Source organism: Vidua chalybeata, chromosome Z (assembly GCF_026979565.1).
Source record: "Vidua chalybeata isolate OUT-0048 chromosome Z, bVidCha1 merged haplotype, whole genome shotgun sequence".
Taxonomy (NCBI): Eukaryota; Metazoa; Chordata; class Aves; order Passeriformes; family Viduidae; genus Vidua; species Vidua chalybeata.
Window position 1 is genome coordinate 14,266,404 of NC_071570.1, and position 20,593 is coordinate 14,286,996.

The window sequence follows — 20,593 nt, forward strand, 5'->3', positions numbered from 1 at the left end:
AAGATCAAAGATCTCTCAATAAAGGTTAACACCTGAAATCCAGTTTTGACTAGGCATTGTGATGCCTCATTCTGTCCAATCCCTCTTTCCCATCTCTCATCCCAGAAGACCTCTCAGCTGTTCAAGCCATTGTAGTGTACTGGAGCCAAAGAAATTCCTACAGGTTATAATAGATTATCTGTTAGTCCTGTCTTGTGCTATTCTGTCTTGCATTCCTTCAGTTTTTTGTGCCCTAGGAGGTCTATTAGTATTTCTATTTGCATTCAGATGAAAAGAACTGTTGGTCTGTTTTTTACAGTTTAACTTTCAGTAATGGAGTACACATGCATGAGAACTTAGGACCTATTTAAATTGTAGTGAAAGAAAAAGAATAATATGTATTAATTAAATATTTAGAAATTTCTATTACTAGTTTTCTTTTATTTTTTTTTGAGGATAAGCAGAAACAGTCCTTTGTGTAGGGCAAAAGCAAATTTAATTTTTTAAGTGGAGCCTTAGAATTTTTTTTAAATAACAGGGTTCTTGTACTTATCTTCCTGGTGAAGTTCATTATCTTTCCTACAAAAGACTGAAAGAGAGCCATTCACATTAGATAAGAAGGCATGATAGCTTAAGCCAAAAACCTTTTCGCACTGAGAACTATGAATAATGTGGCAGCATTATCTACAGGTGATTCTGTCATTTCTTATAATCTTCTCCTTCCCACTAACAGCTACAGGAACCAATGCTGGTTTTAGTGCCTTCTGAATCTCGATTTGTCTTCTGATGTGTGATATAACATCTTAGAGGAGGAAAAAAAGTCATTGCTTTGGGATTTGATGGCTAGTGGACCTAGGAAAACAAGAGTATTTGCTAGAGCAGACTCTCAAATCCTTCAGCAGAGAACTTTTAACAGGCCTTTACTACTCATTCAGCATTGAATAATCTTGTTTTTCTACCCACTTGGATCTTTATCATTGCATGTAGCAGTAGATTTTGGAGAAACATTATATATGCTGGACAATGCCTTATGATACCACAGTAGCTGTAGAGAAGGAGAAAATGAGGTCTTTAAACTTGAAGTTGAGATATTTCGTGCTTTTTCTCTTCTCTATAAACTTGGCTACTTAACAGATGCATGCCCTATCTAGCAAACATGAATCAGATATACTTGGCCTGAGGAATGGTGAAGTTGATCACAAAAAAAATGTGCTTGTATCTACATATCTCATTCTTTGCAGAGGACTTTCTTATGCATAAGAAAGAATCAAACCTTGAGAATGTTGTCCAACTAAGCAGTGAACTGATTGTGGGAACATGCTTAGTACCTCTGTGATTTAAGGCAGATGGAAGACTCATCACTTTAGCATTTTTCAGGATGGCTTGTAAATTTCCTCTGGCAATCACTCAAGTGGATGTGTCTGAAAAAATGGGCATTTATGTCACTTAAGAGATTTTAAGGAAGTCTATCAACATGGTGATAATCAACAGGAGCGTGCTAGTTAGGGTACCCAGATCATTCAGATCTGGGCCATGCAAACTGCCTTCCCCTAGGAAAGTCTGTTCTAAAGAGGCACATCAGAAACTTGTTGATAAAAAGAGCACTGAACTTTCTTATGGTACAAATGGTTTATGGTTATTTAATCTCAGTTATACTGTGCCAGATCAACTAGAAGTGAATTTGGACTGAGACAAAAACTGTGTTTTATGCAAGGGGACTTTTTGCTATTACACATTGCAGGAGTTGCTAAAGAAGGGTGAAGAGGACTCTTTCTCACTTTTGCTGTGATGAACATCCTACATTTTATAGGACCAGATTTGTGTAGTACAGAGGTGAAATATGTTATCACACTTTTTTTGGGTTATTGTTGCCAGAAAGTGAGATGACTCACAAACTGAAACTATTTTTTTACTAGAAGAGTCAGCTGAATATGTGAAGATGCTTCTTCTTATCCCTTTTCAGAAATGTGATAGATGGACAGCAATGCACTGGCAAGAATCCTTGGTAATTCATATAAAAGAATAAAACCCTCTAGTTTATTCGGTAATGTTAGGACTTGCAATGTTTTATAATAATGCTTTACAATATTTAGAATGGCTGCCTACATACAGTATGTACTGTACATGTTATTTCCAATACCAAAACTAGAATTCTTGGCAAAATCTGAAATGTAAAAGTTCATATATTTTTAAAGCAAGAAGGAACTGTTAGATAATTTATTTTAATAGGCACCAAATGGTACACTAGTGTTCTCAACTTTTTTCTATAGAGTTTATTTTGTACTTAAATATTCTAGAAGTTTAGAAGGGCAAGAAGGTAAATGATTCTGAGTTGATTTTTTTCATAAAAGCAGCAGAGTAATCTTTTGCTTGAAGGGATACTGCTAACATTTAAGCCTGTCTGTAGCTGTGAATGGATGTGAATTTATGTTGACTGCAAATAAATGTTAGCAGAATAATGACCTACTAAGACAGCTTTATATTATTCAGTAAATTATTGTACATGTAAATGTCTGATAAAGCAGCTAAAACAGGTGCGACACCAAACCACATCCTTAAGAAATCTCTAAATATATTAATATTTAAATTACTAAAATCTACTGTTGTTTTTATTGCTTTACTATGGGAACATATTTACGTTGGTTATACTTGTCTAATTGTCATGCAAATTTAGAAAGATAAGTTTCAAATGGAGGCATGTGGCAGAATAGAAGTTAGATATATTGCACAATGGTGTACAGAGATGACAGAGGAAATTTTTGCTTCTCTATAAAAAAACACATTATCTATCCCATGTGATGTGATGATGCTTGCAGCAGAAAGTATCTGCTGCAAGAACTAATCAAAATTTCTGTTTTCCCTAACTTAAAATTAATCTAGTTTCAATGTCATTATTATGTGCTAAGTTAGAAGTTAATACCAGCTCTCAATCCCCTACACTCCTTCCTGTTTTAAAATCAAAGCTACTGAAGTGAGATCAAACTGTGCTTTCTGCAAACATATGTTGCTTTTGTTGGTCCTGCTATATTTAGCAAAACTAAAACCCTCACTTTAATTCTGGCAGTTGGTTGATCCTGATCTTACATTACAGTGTCTGATAATTTCACTAGTGTTAGCATGCTTACCATGTAGTGGGTGGATGAGAATCCATCCATGTCTGTTGTTATTTTACTCTTGAGAAGATAAGGTGCCTAATAAATGCCTACAACAAACCTTCATTCTCAGAAGTGTTAAATATAGTGCTCTAAATGGACAACCTATGCAATGCAGGGTATGCACTGGAATTTATGAACAGCAATGTAAGTTAGGATATAAGAGACTCTGGTCTTTTTCCAGCTACGTTGATGGTTAGGTAAAATATAGATCTTTTTCCTCCACACCATAAACTGCAAACACAGCTGCATAATATACACAGTCAAATGCCAAGGACCTAATAAGATTTTGCTTTCCAGAAATATAAATAATTTAATCATATTAATGACATTGTTCTACCTGAGGGATTCTATAATTAGTAGATTATTGAAGCAGCACACAAGTTATCTACCATTAGCACCTGGAGGAATTCCTGTTGTCTTAAAAAGTGGAATCAAATTATATGAATATTCCTGTCATGCAATCTGTAAAGATAATAAGCCTCTGGCATTTTGTAAGCTATATAAATCCATGGATTTCACATTAAATATTTAAAGCACAGGAGATGTTATTTGTCAGAATACTGATAAAAATAATTCAGCCATTACAGCTGCCTTTTCCATTTGGTAAATCCCTCTTTGTTTGATTTGCTTTCAAGCCTTTTTAATTTGTTGGGTGTTTTTTTGTTGTTGTTTAGGTTTTTCGATTTTGGGTTTTGTTTGTTTGGTGTTTTTGTGTTGTTGTTGGTTTTTTGTTTTTTGTTTTTTTTTTTTTTTCCATTTTTGGGTTTTTCTGGTTGGTGGTTGTTGTTTGGGTTTTTTTTTTTTTTTTTTTTTATTGTTACATTTTTCCAGTTCCTCTGGAGGTGTGTTTCGGACTTTGTATGATAAACACGCAAAATATTTTTACAGACATTTTGACCTTTTCATACAGAGAGCATATTCAAACCAGGGGTATAAACAGATATGAAGCAGGAAGATCTTTTTTGAACACCAAAGAAATGTTGCTTGAAATGCAGTAAAAAGGGTGCCTTTCTTCTGAATATATTTACAAAGCAGGAACTTATTCTTTGATGTGTGTTCCATTCTAAGAGTTTGTTTGGGATAATACTGAGAATGGAACTCATCAAGGTCAAATATACATTTACATATCATAACGAGGGTGTTGAATAATTCTTGAATAATAGAGGCCATGGGGAAGATGGCTAGCGTCTTAATAGACTGTAGAACTTAACAAAGGATTTTAAAGATGATAAAAATAAGATGACTATTTGTCTGAAAGTGACCTCTTAACAGTTTCGGTCATCTGGCAATTTAAAGTGAAAAACTTTGTTAGTAAAAGTCTGTTTTTAATGGATTGCCATGTCAGTCTGGAGCTGCAGTCAGGATAACTGATGACCTTTGAAGTCCTTAGAATAAATTATGATTTGTGTGCAAGAGATGATAATGCAGTTAAAAAGATTTATGTAATAGTTCTTCAAAGAGCTCAAGGAATTAACACAGGTCATAAATTAGTAGGATTTACAAGTAAGAAATTACTTTACTGGGAGAGCCTTTTTCATCCCATATGGTTTTGCCTCCAGGCACTTGCTGATGTTTAAATGAAGAGATACCTGATGAACACTCCAGGCAGCTGTGAAATTACAGGGGCACCTGTGTTGTTAACAGTCCATCCAGCTTTAATAACAGCCAGGTACTTCCCCTGTAAAGAAGTGAGCTTCTGCTTGTAGGACATGTGTCATAACCTTGTCATGAAGTATTTTTAGACCTCAGGCTAAATGACAAGATAAAAGCTACTTTTACACTTTTTCACTTTATGGGTGGCCTAAGTAAATCCTTTCTAGCTGTTCTAAAGTGTATTAGCCCTCCACAGGACTCATCCCTATCAACATGTAGATATTTCTTCTATCTGCAAAAGAAGTTTTAACAGTGCTGTTCAGGAGATGCTTGACACCTTCAACAAATGCTTGATCATTTTTGGTATTGCCACTACTGATAGTAGATATTTTTCAGTATTTAACTAGAAAGATACAGACCTTCAAGGACCAGAAAGAAAGGGACTTCAGTAATGGTATCTGAGCAGTATTGCTTCTTTGGTGAGAAGAATTACAACCATCTCCTCAGCGCAGTCTCACAAAAAAGAAAAAAAAAATTAAAGAAGGGATGTGTCTTTCCCTTCTGCCCCTCACCCCCAACATTTTAGCTGGAAACCTCTCTGCAATCATTTCACAGCTTCTTTCACTGAGGAAACTTAGAGTATGTGCTGATTTTCTAGTGAGCCACATGAAAGCCTAAAGCTTTAAATGTTCTGAAGTCTGTTAAGTATGTTTTGGAGTTTTTTAGCAAACAAGAGAAACAGCTATTATTTGATTTATTTGCCCTATCAATTTTATTTTCTAATGTATTTCAAAACATGAATAGTTTTAGGGTTTTTTCCCTTATCCTACCTATTTAAGAATAATATTTTGCACAACCCTATCTCTTACTCTCTTGCCTAAGAAGCTACTATAGAAACTACTATAATCTCTAAAACAAACTTATTTCACCTTTTCATGCATTTAAAAACTATTTGTAAAGAAAATGGAGTGAAAAACATCGCCTTTTGCTTACATAAGCAGTCATTTACCTCACCTGGGTCAGCAGGATATTTAATGCAAATATGGAAGAGTAGGAAGACCATGACTCCTGATGATTTTGGATGCTGATAACATACAACTTTTTTCTTGCTACAAAGCCTGAAATTTTGCATCTAGAAAAATAAAAACTGAAGGCTGATTTAAAGGAATATATGTATCTCATTAAAACTTATTTCAAACCTGATACAGAGAGGATGAAGTCTGGGGAAATGTCAGGTATTTAATCAGGGCAAATTAGAAAACACTATTTTATCAATGCTTCTCATTGTAATTGAATAAGCTTTGGAGGCAGCAGTGCAATAGGCTCTAATTATCTGTCTTAGTTCATTCCTCCACCACTTGGGCTTATTTTCTGACTGGTTAGATCAGCCACTCTTGTTCCATCTACAGCTTGCATCCAATTACTGGTTTTCTTCTCCTACAGTTGTCCAAAGATTGTGATAAGGTAGTTCATGCTGTTTTCCTACTTTGATTTCTAAAACTTCTAATTCTCAATTAAGACTTTTCAGACTTTATGGGAGAAAGTGAATTAATTATGATGCTGTGGCTCTTTGTGTCTGCACAGAAGGATCATTCACACATTGTCTTTTTTCCTAAATTTTGTCTGAGCAAGTATGACAGTCTGATTATTGAAAAAGGGACCAGATTGCCATCTGGCTTTATTGGAATATTTGTTTTTATAGCAACGAGTATTTTGATAAAACTATCCGCAAAAGTAGTTGTATACATGTAACTTTTCTGTGCTCCAATCTCTAGTCATCTAGGGATCCCATTTCCTGTCAGTAGTGGATGATCTCACTTACCCTGCCAAAGACACAAGAACACAGCACCACATGCATGTGATATGTGTAATGAGCTATGTTTTTGAGCTGATTCAGGGCTGTGAGGGCAAGTAAACTGTGATGCCATTTTCAGAAATTAGCTCGTACCCCATCACTTAGCTGTGATGCAATAATTTGTAATTTATTTGAGTCTGGACTGCTGGCTTTGGCCTGAGCTCGGTGCTGGCTGGAATCTGTTAGAAATTGTTGGGTGAGAGAGGGCTAATGCTTTTCAGCAGCACAGTCACATGTGTGGCCATCCCATGTAGTTAGTCGCTGGGCATTAAAGTGGTGTCTGTATTTTCTCCTCAGCTGTTGAACGGTTGAAGCCTACTGTTGATCCAAGTCCCTGGCATCTGTTCCTGACCTTTGACTTGTATCTTGGCTCTGGCTCACAACCCTTGGATCATATCCTGGCTCTGGGTCCTGCCTCTTGGCAGCTTGTTTCGTTCCTGTCTTTGGCTTCAGCCTTGGCTTGTATTCTGGCCCTGGCTCCAGACCCTGGGCTGTTAGGTGAGTTCCAGAATTTCAATGTTTATCCCAGTGTTCCAGGTTTCAGTCTGAATTGGCTGTGCCCTTGTCTCCTGCAGTGAATCATCTGCAAACATTTAATAACACTGGAATTGTGTACAAGGGAAGAAAATGTAATTGTTGAGGAAACTTGTCTCTGGATGTCCACGCTACATCGTTTGTCCCCAGTGTTCACAAGAACGAGGTCTTGCAAGGAAAGAGATGCTCCTCTTAGTTAAGTTAAAAATAGACAAATATTTTCCCCTTGTTTTTGAAGCTTGTCAACACACCCAATCTATATACTGCTTTACATATATAGGAAAGGTTTCTGTATATAAAGAAGGTGAAAATGAATACTTTTGGTGCCCTGGAGTATATACTTGGACTGTAAGCATTTTCTACAAAACAAAGATATTGTAAAAAGAAACAAACAACCAAAAAAACCCAAAAGATAATTTTAAAACCACCAAAAAAACAGAGAGGAAAAATGAGTGCTAACAAATTCTAAAATTTGTTCTCAAATTGTCCAGGTTCCTTAGCTTTTTGGTCCAGAAGATAGTAAGAGAAACAGTGAAGGGAAAAACATATTTGATAGAGAGGATAACTTCTATATCTCAACAATTTTTTTTTTTGTTTGTGTGATGTGATATTTGACCTTAGAAGATTAGATCATGTGGACCTGGTTCTTAATCTGACCTGAGTCCAAAGGAAAGATAAGCTATGATAGAATTCTGGTATTCAGGGAATAGACTTGCACTCTAATGAGTTGCTAGGCAGGAACCAAGGGCATGCAATAGAAAAAAAACAAATGCCTAAGGAAAATTGACAATACTGACAAAAATCTACCTATTGGAGTTTTTTCAATGCCTGTCTGCAGAGTAAGGTCTGATTTTTATTTCTGTTTGTAAATCAGTGTGACTTCACACTCTGAGATCACCTAAAACAGGAATAGCCTCATCAGTCAAACTGTTAGTTTCCAGATCACTCCAGATCTCATTTTCATGCATACAATATGCAGCATAACTAATAATAAAACTAATAATTATGTTGGAGTTTTTTCTCAAAAGACCAAAACAAACAATCAAAATTAAAACACCACAACCCCAACCAAAATGCATAGGCTTTTGACAAGATTGTGGATGGAACAGTAGAGAGAAGATGAGGAAAGAAAGAATTTGGTGAGTGGGAGATATGAGAGAGGCTATAACTTCCTGAGACCGTGCTAAGCTTGGCAAATCTTTCAGGAAGGCAGCAGATCAAGGGCATGGGAGATGGAATATAGCACAGGAATGATCTGGAGGGTTTGAAGAACAGGAGACACTAGGCTTGCATGTAAACATTAGAAAGAAGACAGTTTTCTCACAGGAAGAAATTAGTGCATGGATTTAATTATAGATCAGAAAGGCATTGAGAGTTTGAGTTGTGTTAGATAGAAAAAATATTGGAAAAGGTGGCTGATTTTTAGGATAGATATTACTTCTTCCCATGCCAAAAATTAATTCCATTAAGCTCAAAGCCCTCTAGAATACGGAAACTTTATTTTCTTTTCCTTGTCTCTAACTGAGGCCAAGCTGGAGCCTGTTTTTTAACAAGAGTTACTATTAAACACTTAAATCTAGATTGATTGTGTTTGTTTTCTCTGTCATTCCTATCATACTTATTGACCACATCAACAGGCAAGTTGCTTTCAAGTCTGATTCTTATCACAACACTCTCTCCTCATATAAGCAGTTTCCAACCTAATTTTTACTGTACATATTCTTTTTGCTCATTTCCAGGATCTTGTCTCTGTAGATTTCTCTGCATTTCTCCAACCTTTTAGTAACAGGATTTGTTGTCTTATAATGAATGTCTTGTCAGTTTAACTCTTTACTAGATTTTTTAGAGTGGTATCAGTGTATCAGTCTACTAAGAACTCTGGTAGATGCCTGAATATATGTTATGGCAAAAGTAGGCAAGGGCAAATGCAGTGTTGTATGTCTTTTTGGATAGAGGTACTCAAGTATCTGTCTCTGAGTGGAAATCTCAGACTTGCAACTCAGGGAGTTGGAACTCAGATGATGAGCTGTGTGCAGTTCTTACTTGTCTAATAAAGTACAGTCCCACTTAATTCAAAGTCACATTCCAGACTGCACAACAACTGTGCCCATATGTAACCTCTTAGAAATGTCCAACACAGCAAGACAGCTTGCACTCATTGTGTGGCAGTAATGTATTGTCTTCATAGCTGCAGACTCAGCCTGTCTAAGCTTCAGCCACTCTCTCGGTCATTGTAGCCAACTCTCTTTTAGAGGAAGACACAGAGGAAAAAATAACAGTCATGGTGGGCCTTATTTCAGCCTTGTCACTCTTGTTGGGAATTATGTAATTGTCTAGACATAAGGCCTGGACTGGAAGTTGAGCTGCACCAACCAATTAGGACTACAAACAGCAGCCTTCTGGCTGGTTTTATGCTGAGTTGCTTTGCTTTTTGTTTGGGAATGTTGCTTATGTCGATGCTTTAGGATATAGCAGTGGAAGAATTAAAATACTTAATCCCTTTGAATCACTGGTTGCATTTGGAGAAACCAATTCAGTGGCTTTTCAACTCAATCTAACTTTAGTTTCTTTCAGGCCATGAGATTCAAGCCCTTTGCCACCTCTGTTAGGTCTGTTAGTTTCTTGGGTGCTTATAAGTCTTAGTCAAATCACATCTACACCCTTGTTTCTCCTTTCCTCTCTCCATCCTGTCCCATGGGTGCAATGTATTTCATCAAGTCTCTATCTATCAGTCTTTGCTCTTTAGTCATTGTTGCCTACTGTTTTCCCTCTTGCTTTTACACACCTGGTCATTTTCTCACCAAAATCAAGGCACTTCTCTGTAAATTAAAGAGCCATGGGACATTGTGTTCTTGTAATTAGGGCAATGCTTCAAGGGCCAGTGTCACAGAATGATCTCTGAAGTTCCTAAAGTTCAAACCCCCTACTCAAAGCAATGGAGTCCTTTTCCCAGCTGGAATTAATCCTGCAGATCAGTCTGTTGTCTGTGTGTGACAGGTACCAGGTTTGCCCACCCATGAGCCACTAAATTTACCATTTATCTTCAACAGGTCCAGTACTGTAAAACCTTATTTGGCATAGTAGCATTATTATACCAAATTTTGCTGACTGTTATCAATCCTACTTATCCTTAAAAATCACCTTGGCCAAATTGTTATGCTTAACAGTATTTGTTAGCTTAGCAGAATTTTTTATGTTCCTGTTATGTCTCATAACATTATGTTTTCTGTTTTTTTCTGTTTTTGTTTACTTGTTTTAGCAAGGAACCTCAAAAAGCTAATTGTTTTATAAGAAAAGCTATGCATTTAAAAATAGCTATTGTTTCAGTATTGCTACAAATTACATTATCACACCAAAATTTGCAGTCCACACAGCAGTAAAGTGCATGCTTGAGAAGAGCCAGGGTGAACCATTAGAGTGTTATTTTTTCATAAAATAGTTTTTCCTGAGAGTGTAAAAACCTCTGAGTTTTTGGTTTTAAACAATTTACTGGAAGAAATGCAACCGACATATCATCTACTTTTGTATATATTAGCACCAGCTGCCTTTGTAATTTGAACTGCCTGGATTAATCAAGCAGCTACCTGATTAAAAATTGGACTACAAATGAGCGAGTAAATACTTAGCTGTTCTGAACAAGTCAGAGTTTGGGGCGTTTGTGTCAGCACTCTTGCTGGTTTTTTGGCAGCTATATTAACGAGCAGCTTTTCTTTCATTGTTCAAATAAAAGCAAAACAGCCTTTGAATTTTGTACTCAGAAATTCCACTCATCTGCCTAATGTTCTTTTTTTAATTAGAAGGATACACATATGACTTAATTAATCAAGCCTGTCTTAGGGAATTATGCATTTATTAATGGTTTCTGCACTCAAACACATTATTAAGGGATTTGTGCTAAGTACCTGACATAAAACAGCCTAATTTTGCTTGCTTTGCCTAATGTATTGAGAAACGGCTTGTTGATCAGATTTCAAAACATTCATGCTAACAACTAATGTCCTATTTAGGATGTTTAAAAATGCAGCAGTTTGGCAACTGAGCACTCTGCTGGGTTGTATTTAAAATGAAGTCAGTGCCAGACAAGAAATTAAAAGGATGGAACTTCTTTGACCATAGTGAAGATAGAAGAAATTAAAATAAGAATGATTGCTTTGCTTTAGGCTTTTTTTTATTCTTTTTTTTTTCCTTTTTTTTAAGTAGAAATTAAGTGGAATAAACATATTTTATCTATTCATCAAGAAATGGAATCTGTGATTGCTTATTTTTGTTTTTCAGCCTGCACCTTTGAGTTCAAGAAACACTTCTTCAGTCCTGCTTCAGTCCTGCTTCACGACATGCCACATTACCTGGAGTACGAGAACACTTCTCCTGCAAGTGCTTAATTTCAGTAATATTCCTGTGTCTGATCATATGGAGGAACTGACTATCCTAATTTTTGTGTATATGTACTATTGCAGTGCCTGATCTACAGAGAAATAACAGATGCTTGTCCTTCACAAAAGACAAGCCATTTGGAAGCCATTAAGATTTGTTTATGAGAGTGATGCAGATGAATACACTCTTTCACACTAACCAATATGAAGGTAAACAGAAAACCTTTTCAGAGAGAAGAACAACTTATTCTGATGTGGTTAGAAATAAGATATCACTGTATAAGGAAAATTTTGATCTTTAAAGACCCTCAGCAAGGTAAGCTGGCTTCTATTCATTTGAGTCTGGGTCTGAGTATGTTCAGTTTTTTGGGGCACTATATTTTTCTCTCTTTAATGTCGTGCCTGAGACAAAGACATTATGTTATCTCATTTTGATTCTGCTAATCCAGGTCAGATTTGTTTTAACTGGTCCTTCTCCCAGCTGCAGTTTTCTAGACACTGAAACATTTCTTACATTGAAACAACAATTCTTTACTCCTCTGTCTAAAATAATTGGTGAGTGCCCTTCATTGTAACTTTAGGCCTGTTTGTCTCTTTTTTGAGTGTTTTGTTACTGAAAAGTTCACCTGAAACTCCTAGGCAGTGACTACTAACATTTGCCCACTGGTATTTTGGGTGAATAGAAGCTAATCCTGACTCAATCTTCTTTGTTAGTTCAGTTAAGTCTACAGGAATGAGGCACAAAGAGTTAGAAAGGAGTTTAAGTCCCACATGTGTACTTTAGGGCTCATAAAGTGTGCATGGACAGTTTTTCCAAATTTAAATGAAAGCTTGAAAAAGACATAGTTTATTTTGAAGAACCAGAAAAGTGCCTTTGTGGTGTATGGAAAGGAGAACAGGAGAGAGAAAGAAAGAAAAAATTGAATTATTTTCTAAAGGTTAAACAAGGCATTTTGAATTAATGTTGAAGTCTCATTTCCTCCTCTGTGACGGTTTGCCTGTCACTGAAGAGGATTAAAGCTATATGGGATCTGAACTCATGTAAATGTTAATGTGTTGACCTTATCCTGCTTACTTCATTCTTCTGCTTCCCATGGTAGTAAGACAAACACTTACAGAGTAACTTTTTCAAAATGGGCTCTTCTTCCATGTTATCCAGGTTCTCCAAAGGAAAAACCAGCATGAATCGTGGCAAGGTGTAGAGATGTTTGATGAGATGTGCTTGATTTATTTCCAATCTTTGAAAATGCTGTTTATTTGTCATTATCCCTTTTTATTCCTTTTAACTAGTCTATAACATTTTCATTTTTAAATTAGCGAAATTTCTTATACAAAGTTAGTTAGGAACTTTGTAGAGAATTATGTTGAGAACCTCATACTCAAAGTATGCTAGTCTAGAACAAAGTGCTGCTTTGACAGTTTCCTTGTCAAAGGAATGCAGTTTTCTGACAATACTGGTATTATGCATCTGTAATTTGCATTCTGAGCAATGATTTGTGACTACTTTAACAGTAAAGGCATAGAAATGTTGGACTTCACTTTTTATGTTAAAAATGATAGTTTTAATCTGGAGGCAATTTGAAAGCTGACTGTCAGAGGCTGCAAAATGTTTCATAAACAGTAGATATGTAATTTAAACTTTCATATCTACAAAAACTACGCTAAGATTAACTAAAATAAGGGACCATAATTCCTTTAGTTTCAATCATCAGAAATTATTTTGAGGATGTCTACTTAGAAGACTAGAAAAATTGTGAGCTATGATACGCAGTGGTTGTTTATAAATTAAAGCTGTTTTTTCTATTATGAAAATGCATTACTACTGGAAGTTTCAGGAACAAATAGGGGGTGACTACAAGACTGACACGGGAAAGCTCCAATGGCAGACAACCTGGAGCAGACCATTGTGAGGGGAAAATGGGGGTACACAGAACCGGCTAACTAACATTATTAAAACCCCTAACTGAACCAACCCGGGATGCAACATATCCCTGGTTTTTAAGACATAAAAAATATAGAGGCGGTCGCCTCTTCTCTCAGTGTTTTCTTCTGCTGCTGTGACGGCTGCCCTCATAGATGGAGAGAGCTTGCTGCGATGATGCTGGGGCTGGTTCTTCCCTGGGTGTTTGGGGATAGGGGAACTGGGAAAACAACTTTATTACAAACAAATGGACTGGGAACATAAATGGACTGAGGCAGCTGGACGGATTTTTTCTCTGGCTTTGGGGAAAAATTTTTTTCCTCCTTGCAGCGCTTGCGGTTGGATGTGACCCCCTGGTTAGTGGGATCATCTGTTGCACTCACCGGCACCCTGTTGTTTTGACTCACCACCTGCACTATAAATCACGGCTTCCCTTGAGGTGCCGTGACCTGCCTCATTTTTATCCTCATGCGAGGCAGATTTGCGCTCTCCTTTTAGCTTTTTGGAAGGTGGGGTCCCCCTCGCCCTCCCCCCCCTCCCCCGCTGCTCCTGGTGGTGCCCTCCTCAAAAATGGACATTGGATTAGAAAATGTCCCTTCTGATCGCAGTGGAAGCACCAGCACTTTGATGGAGACTGCCTTGGAACAGCATTTTTTGAAGGCACAGCAGCCGAGGCGACCACATTGTCTCTGGGCTTTTCTGGGATCTCTTTTCTCTTGAGCTGTGTTTTTACATTTATGGATGCTATTTCTGGGACAAACCTGTCCTGGATCTCTGATCCCTCCACATGCCTCTCCACTGTCGCCCTGACCCGATCCGTGAAATCTGCAAAAGGCTCAGAAACCTGTTCCTGCTCCCCCCTCCCCCCCTTTCCTTCCCCCCCCGGATCTCCAGGGACCATGGGAATGTGGAGGCGGGGGTTCCCGCTCCCCCCTTCCCCCTCTTCCCCCCACCCCGGATCTCTGGTGACCATGGGAATGAGGGGGCGGGGGTTCCCACTCCCCTCTCTTCCCCCCCCACCCTGATCTCCGGGGACCATGGGAACATGGAGGCAGGGTGCGGGGGACAGGATGGGGGCTGTCCCCTTCCTGAGGCAGCAGGGCGGAGACGACAGAGCCCTCGCCGATGGGAGAGGGTGGGGCCGATGACACGGCTGGGAGAACATGTAAAGGATTAGAGGGAACGCCCACACGAGGAGGAACACGGGAAAGGGGAGCATCCCAATCCCTGGAGGGAGTGGTGCCCACACCCACAGGGAAGCAGGAGTGGTTTGGGTCAAAGGCAGGGACAAAGGGAACAAAGGGGAGAAAGGGATTATGGGAAGAAGAAGAGCCCTCAGGCGCCTGGCCTCCATTTTGTGAAGACAAAGGTGCCCGCCATGTGGTCAGCGGGGCTTCCTCAAGGGAATAAAGAAACGGGTTCAGGGGGACAAAACTGCACGGGGTAGTGCCAAAACTGGGATTTTCAACTGGGAAAAAGGGATTGGAATGAGGGTTTGGGGTCAGGTCCCTAGCAACGTGGTCAGTGCCACTAAGGCGGGGATGCCAGGGGGGCTCAGGGGAGCCAGGAACACGGTCCCCGTTTTGGGGGGCTGTCCTGTGCCTCTGAGCGGCAGAGTACTCCCCCCTGCCCACCCGGTTTAGGGGAAGAAGGGGAAGGAAAGGAGGGTAGGAACATGGGTTCGGGGTTAACTGGGGTTTTGTTTGGTGGCTCCCCCCCCCCCCCCCCCGTGTCCCGTGCACTTTCTGTTCTAACAACTTCCTGGATTAGCAAATAATGCCTAATAAAGCTATCTTTGACGGAGCAATCCCTGCATTTGATTCCCTCCATTAATTTCGCACCCACACGCTTCTAAAATTCCTTTTTCCTAACATCTTCTGCAGAGACACTGGGGAAAGCATGGAACAACCACTGAACATTTTTAACAGAACTTCTGGGGACACCACTGTCCTTCACCTTCAGGATTTCCTTAACTCGGATATAAAATTCCCTCTGGTGGGAGGTTAGCACAGCCCCCATGCTACCTGTCCACGTGATCCCACCCTCAGCTGCAGGAAAAGTGGAAAAAAAAAAGAAAAAAAGGCGAAGTCCATCAGCGGCTGCCCCTCGCGCCGTGCACTGCGCGTCCCCTACCCTTGGGATCATGGCTAACCCACCCCAGTGAAGGCAGTTTTCAACCAGGTCCGTCCCTGCCACTGAATACTCACCAAACTGGCGTCCTCAGAAACAAAAGCTGCAGCCGAGGTCCTCACTCTTGGAAGCAGCTTCCCTTCGTCGCTCTCAACCATGGGAAGTTATGCTTCCCTCCCTTGCGGGGACAGCAGGACAGAATTCTGCGTGCTCTCCTTCGAGGGTGATGGAGTTTTCACTGACTTACTTTGTGGAGCCATGCTCCAGTTTTCAGTCTGGCGTTAGGCGCTCTCCCACGTGGAGACGGCGTCTCGGCTCACAGCTCGGTGGTAGTGCGGCTCCCCACACAGCTGTGGAGCACCTGACGGTGAACTCCACCTGCGTTGGCTACGTTGCTGGTCGCCCCACAGCGGGCGCCAATTGTGGCTTTTGTTCTTCTCGCCCCGGCCTCAGGCAGCTGGGACACCCGGCTAGGCTCTGCCTTTCCGTGAGCCTGGAGCTGCTGCATGCCTGGGCGCTCTAGCACTGAGCACACCGGCGCGGGTAATGCAGCTTTCGCAGCCGTACACTGAGAGGAAGCAAAGGGACGAGAGAAGGCATACCTTGCCTGCGTGGCTGGAGAATGTTTATTTCCTGTCTGGCCGCTGCGATGGCTGGAGCAGCTGCCTCCAGGGGCGTGTGGGGACAAAGGGTGATTGAACAAAGGAAGCATTGGGTTAAATAGGGGGCGGGCAGACAGGGGCAGAAGCCCCTTTTGCCCAATGGGGACAGACAGCAGGGGAGTAACGTGGATCACGGCAACCTACGGGAACATAACAGAGGTGGGTACAGCGGGGATGGGGAGACTGACACAGAACTTTCAGGAAGAATTCGGGAGTCGCTACAAGATGGACATGGGAAAGCTCCTATGGTAGACAACTTGGAGCACACCATTGTGAGGGGAAAATGGGGTACAGAGAACTGACTAGCTAACATTTATTAAAACCCCTAATTGAACCAACTCCGCATACAACAGTAATAATACATGCAAATAATTACTGTGGCTGTATCTTGATCTTGACATCAACCTAATATTAAGTTCTTTCTTTTTCAAATCCTCCTAAATGTTTAATCTTAATACTTGCAGTGACATAGACATGTATTTTTTAAAAATTCTAATTATGAGTAGTAGTAAATATATACTCACTTTCAGTACTATAGAGATTCTATTTTTTCTCAAATGCAAATTATTGTCTAAGATCATGAGAGATACAACATTTCTTCAACTGAAATATCATTATATTGTCCATTAACAGACAATCCCTAAAGTCGAATATCTGCTTTCTTTAACAAAAGCTTTTTCTGTATGAGGAATAATAGACAGGTTCTGTATGATAATGAAAAGTGAACCCTATTTAATAAGGTTCCCTTTTACTCAACTGAATTGGTGTTTAGCACACCAAAAAAAAAAAATAAAAAAAACAAACAAACAAAAAAAAAAAAAACCAAAAAAAAAAAAAACCAAAAAAAACCCAAACTACATTCCTACATCTCTACTACAAAGGACACTCTTTCAATATTGTACCAGCTACAGGCAAAAAATAAAAGATGCTACAATTATATTTTCTTACTGGGGGTGACCTCTAGTGTGAAACAATGGCATTTAGCATTCTTTTGGGTTTGAAATGACAGCTTTTTGCCAATTACACTGTATTTCACAAGTTTTCAGGTCAGTGTATAGTATCAAGGTACTTCGTCATTAAAAACATAACCTCTGGCCCCTTCCATGGAGTAATTCTGTCTTCTCGGTCTAGTGTTTCCTTGAAAACTGTTTGTTTGCTGATATTATTTTTAAAAAGTCCAATAACTTTTTTTGCCCAAACACTGTAATTCAGATTCTATCCTATTATTTATGGCACCAGTGAAGCTGTTAGTTACACCTATAATTAGCTCTTCATGCATTTATTTCCTCTCTACCATTCAACTGCATTAATACATCTATGCAAGATAGAACCCATGAAAAGAAGTTTTTTAAAATAACTCATAGAGAAATGGTATTAATGAAAGTCAAATTTACCAAATGAAAATGTGAAAACCCAGAGTACTTCTTTCTAGATCACTTAATTATGCAGGAATATTGTGGCATTTTCCATTCCAATTTGTCTATAGATATCTTCCATCTCTTAGAGCTGTATACTCTCTGTGTACTCATCTTTGTAGAAAGTATTTATTTACAGGCTTTTATTGTTTGTTTAAGTTACAGGCTGTATCTATTCACAGTAAAGCTGACTTTATAAGTAATTGCATTATCCTTTGGACTGTGTTCAATAGAGGCATGAGTTTATGTGCGTTACAGTATGACCTGCCTTACTCTTACTCATCCCATTTGTTGTAAAATCATTGCTGAATATTAATTTTCTTCTTTGCTGAGAGACACGTGGAATTACTGTAATTCCAAATGGTGCCATCAATATCCATGGGAGATGTAAATTACTGAGATTATCAGTACATTAACATGGTGGATGTTAGTATAAAGACTACTAATAATAGCCATATAAAAATAATTTACTACACATTTTTATTATCTAATTGTAAATTTAACCCATGTGGGCTTGTAAGAAAAGGAATATTATTGAATGAAAAAAAAAAAAAGAGACATTATTTTGAAGTAAATGTAGGTCAATGTTAAATGAAGTATTTTAAACTTCTGAAATTGATTTAGAAAACTGTTTATTCTCCTTGAAATCCTAGTATTTGGTTATTTTGTAGCCATGATGTTCTTGGGATTTGTCCAGTTCAATCTTGTAAGCTAAACAGATCCTAGGCAAAGTATAAGCTAAGGAGTCTCTTGAGACTAAGTGTGTGGACATGTAACACACTAATCTTTTATACTGGCATACATGACAAAACAAATTATACTCTGTAAGAGGTGGACTGGCATTTGGTCAAGTTGGTGTGACAGCCAGTAGAGACTATTGCTTTAAATTACTGTAGAAGTTTGCAATGGAATGCAACTGTTGCAAGTTGTGTGCTCATTACCTTAAAAGGATAAAGAAAAAATAATCAGATTACTCATGTTTCCTTTTTGAAGGGTGTTTTGAGATCTGCTGGCATGTCAAAAAATTTCCAATGTTTCAATGCTCTTACAATACCTCAGTATTTCAAAAGTTTTCAAAACAAAAGCAGGTAGTTTGAGCTACTGTACAATTTCCCTGAAAGTTGATTTTGACATATCTATTTTAATTATTTCCATCCAGACTGATTCTATATCTCCTAATTTCTGAGGTCACTCAAGCATTTGAGCAAATATTACTTCATATTAATGATGAATGACTAAATAATTGGAACATTATCACAAGGTGGATTACACAGTTTCTAAAAGGAGTTAAGTCTATGACCCTGCAATGTTTCATTCTGCTCCTAGTCCACTGATTTATTAAATAGGGCTGATTTTTCTGTGAAGTATATCTTAAAATATCCTATAATTAAGATAATGGTATGTATTTTATAAAGAAATTTTAAGACACTTAATTTTACTTAGAGCATATTTACAACATTAAGAAACACACAAGTTTTTATTCTTACAGTCTTACAGCAAAAGCAATGTAAGTCATTACACACTGGATAAAGAAAGCACTCTGGCCTGTCAGATTCCATGTTGCATTTAAACCTCTTAAACTGCTTCATTCACATTTCTAGAGATGTTTTATTAATTACAAAACCCACTCAGATTTGCAAGATATTGTGGGGATGGTCTTAACAAATCCTCTGCTAGGTCTCAGGGATCCACTGAGGCTTTTGAAAACAAGAGTTGCCACTGGCAACTTAGGTCAGATATAATGTGCTTAAATAAACATCTCATTTCAGATGTCTCATTTTCCATGATATTCTGGAGTTCAACCTCTCTTATTTAAGCTCTTCTTAACAGTCTACTAGATTAATTTGCAACTGTTGCTTAAGAGTAAATTTTATGCCTATTATTTCAAGAATGTACAAGTTAGTGAAACATGCCTGATTTCTAGAAAATTATACTCCTGTGTATGGCATTGCAAGTAGATTGAGTTTTAATAATGGATAGGATATTATTACTGTATTAGTAAATACAATGCTTTCTAGCACAGTTGTTATCATTGTACAAGTCTGTATTGTGTTTTTCATTCTGACAGCCATACCTTCTACAGCACATCACTGTGCACTTTTTCACCTGGCTTTTCTTCTTGCCATTTTGTATTGCTGCTTTCCCAGAGTCTATGTAAGTGCTGACACAATTACCTTGACATCTTGAGAAATAATTATATTGTTTTATTTTTCATGGCTCATATTGGCCATAATAAATAAGTCAGCTCACATAACTTTTGTATTACCTTTTTGTGCTTATTTAACTGGTCTTAATCTGCAGAGTTTTATTGCTTGTTTTGGCATCTTGTGATACCCTATTTTCCCATAACCACTCAACCTATGTAGCCTTAATAATTCTTATTTAAATTTCAATGTACAAGGTTCAGGACACAATTTTTAATATGCCACCAACAAATTAGTAGATTTGTTTGTATGTATAGCTCTTGTATAGCCTGGTCTGCTTTTGATCTTTGATTAAGTCTATGCTACTTTGCTGACTAATCAACTAGTTATATATAGCTGGTTTTCTATTTAAGATAAAATGAAATGATGAAGACAGTTGACATTAACTATAATTGTGCAAGTCTTTACGTGTATATAGGAGTACGAGGTTAAACTAATACAAAAACGCCATTGCCTGTGGCGTTCACTCTTTCCCCCAGGTCCGGGGCAGCTCCAGCGCCCTCCGGCACCGCCCCCATCCGGACTTCCGGGTCTGCCACTTCTTTCCCGCATGCCACTGCAGCTGGCATGCCGGTTGGGGTCTGCCAGGTTCGGTCGCCTGCGCACTGGTCCGAGGCAAAGAGGCAAGGAACGTCCAAATCACCCACAAGGAAGGCAGGAAGGCTTTATTGTCACAGAGAGCTGTGGTGGGGGGATAGTGACCCATGCTTCCCACTCCATGTGGGGGAAACGGCGCTGGAACCCGGGAGAGAGCGGGATGATATAGGGGATG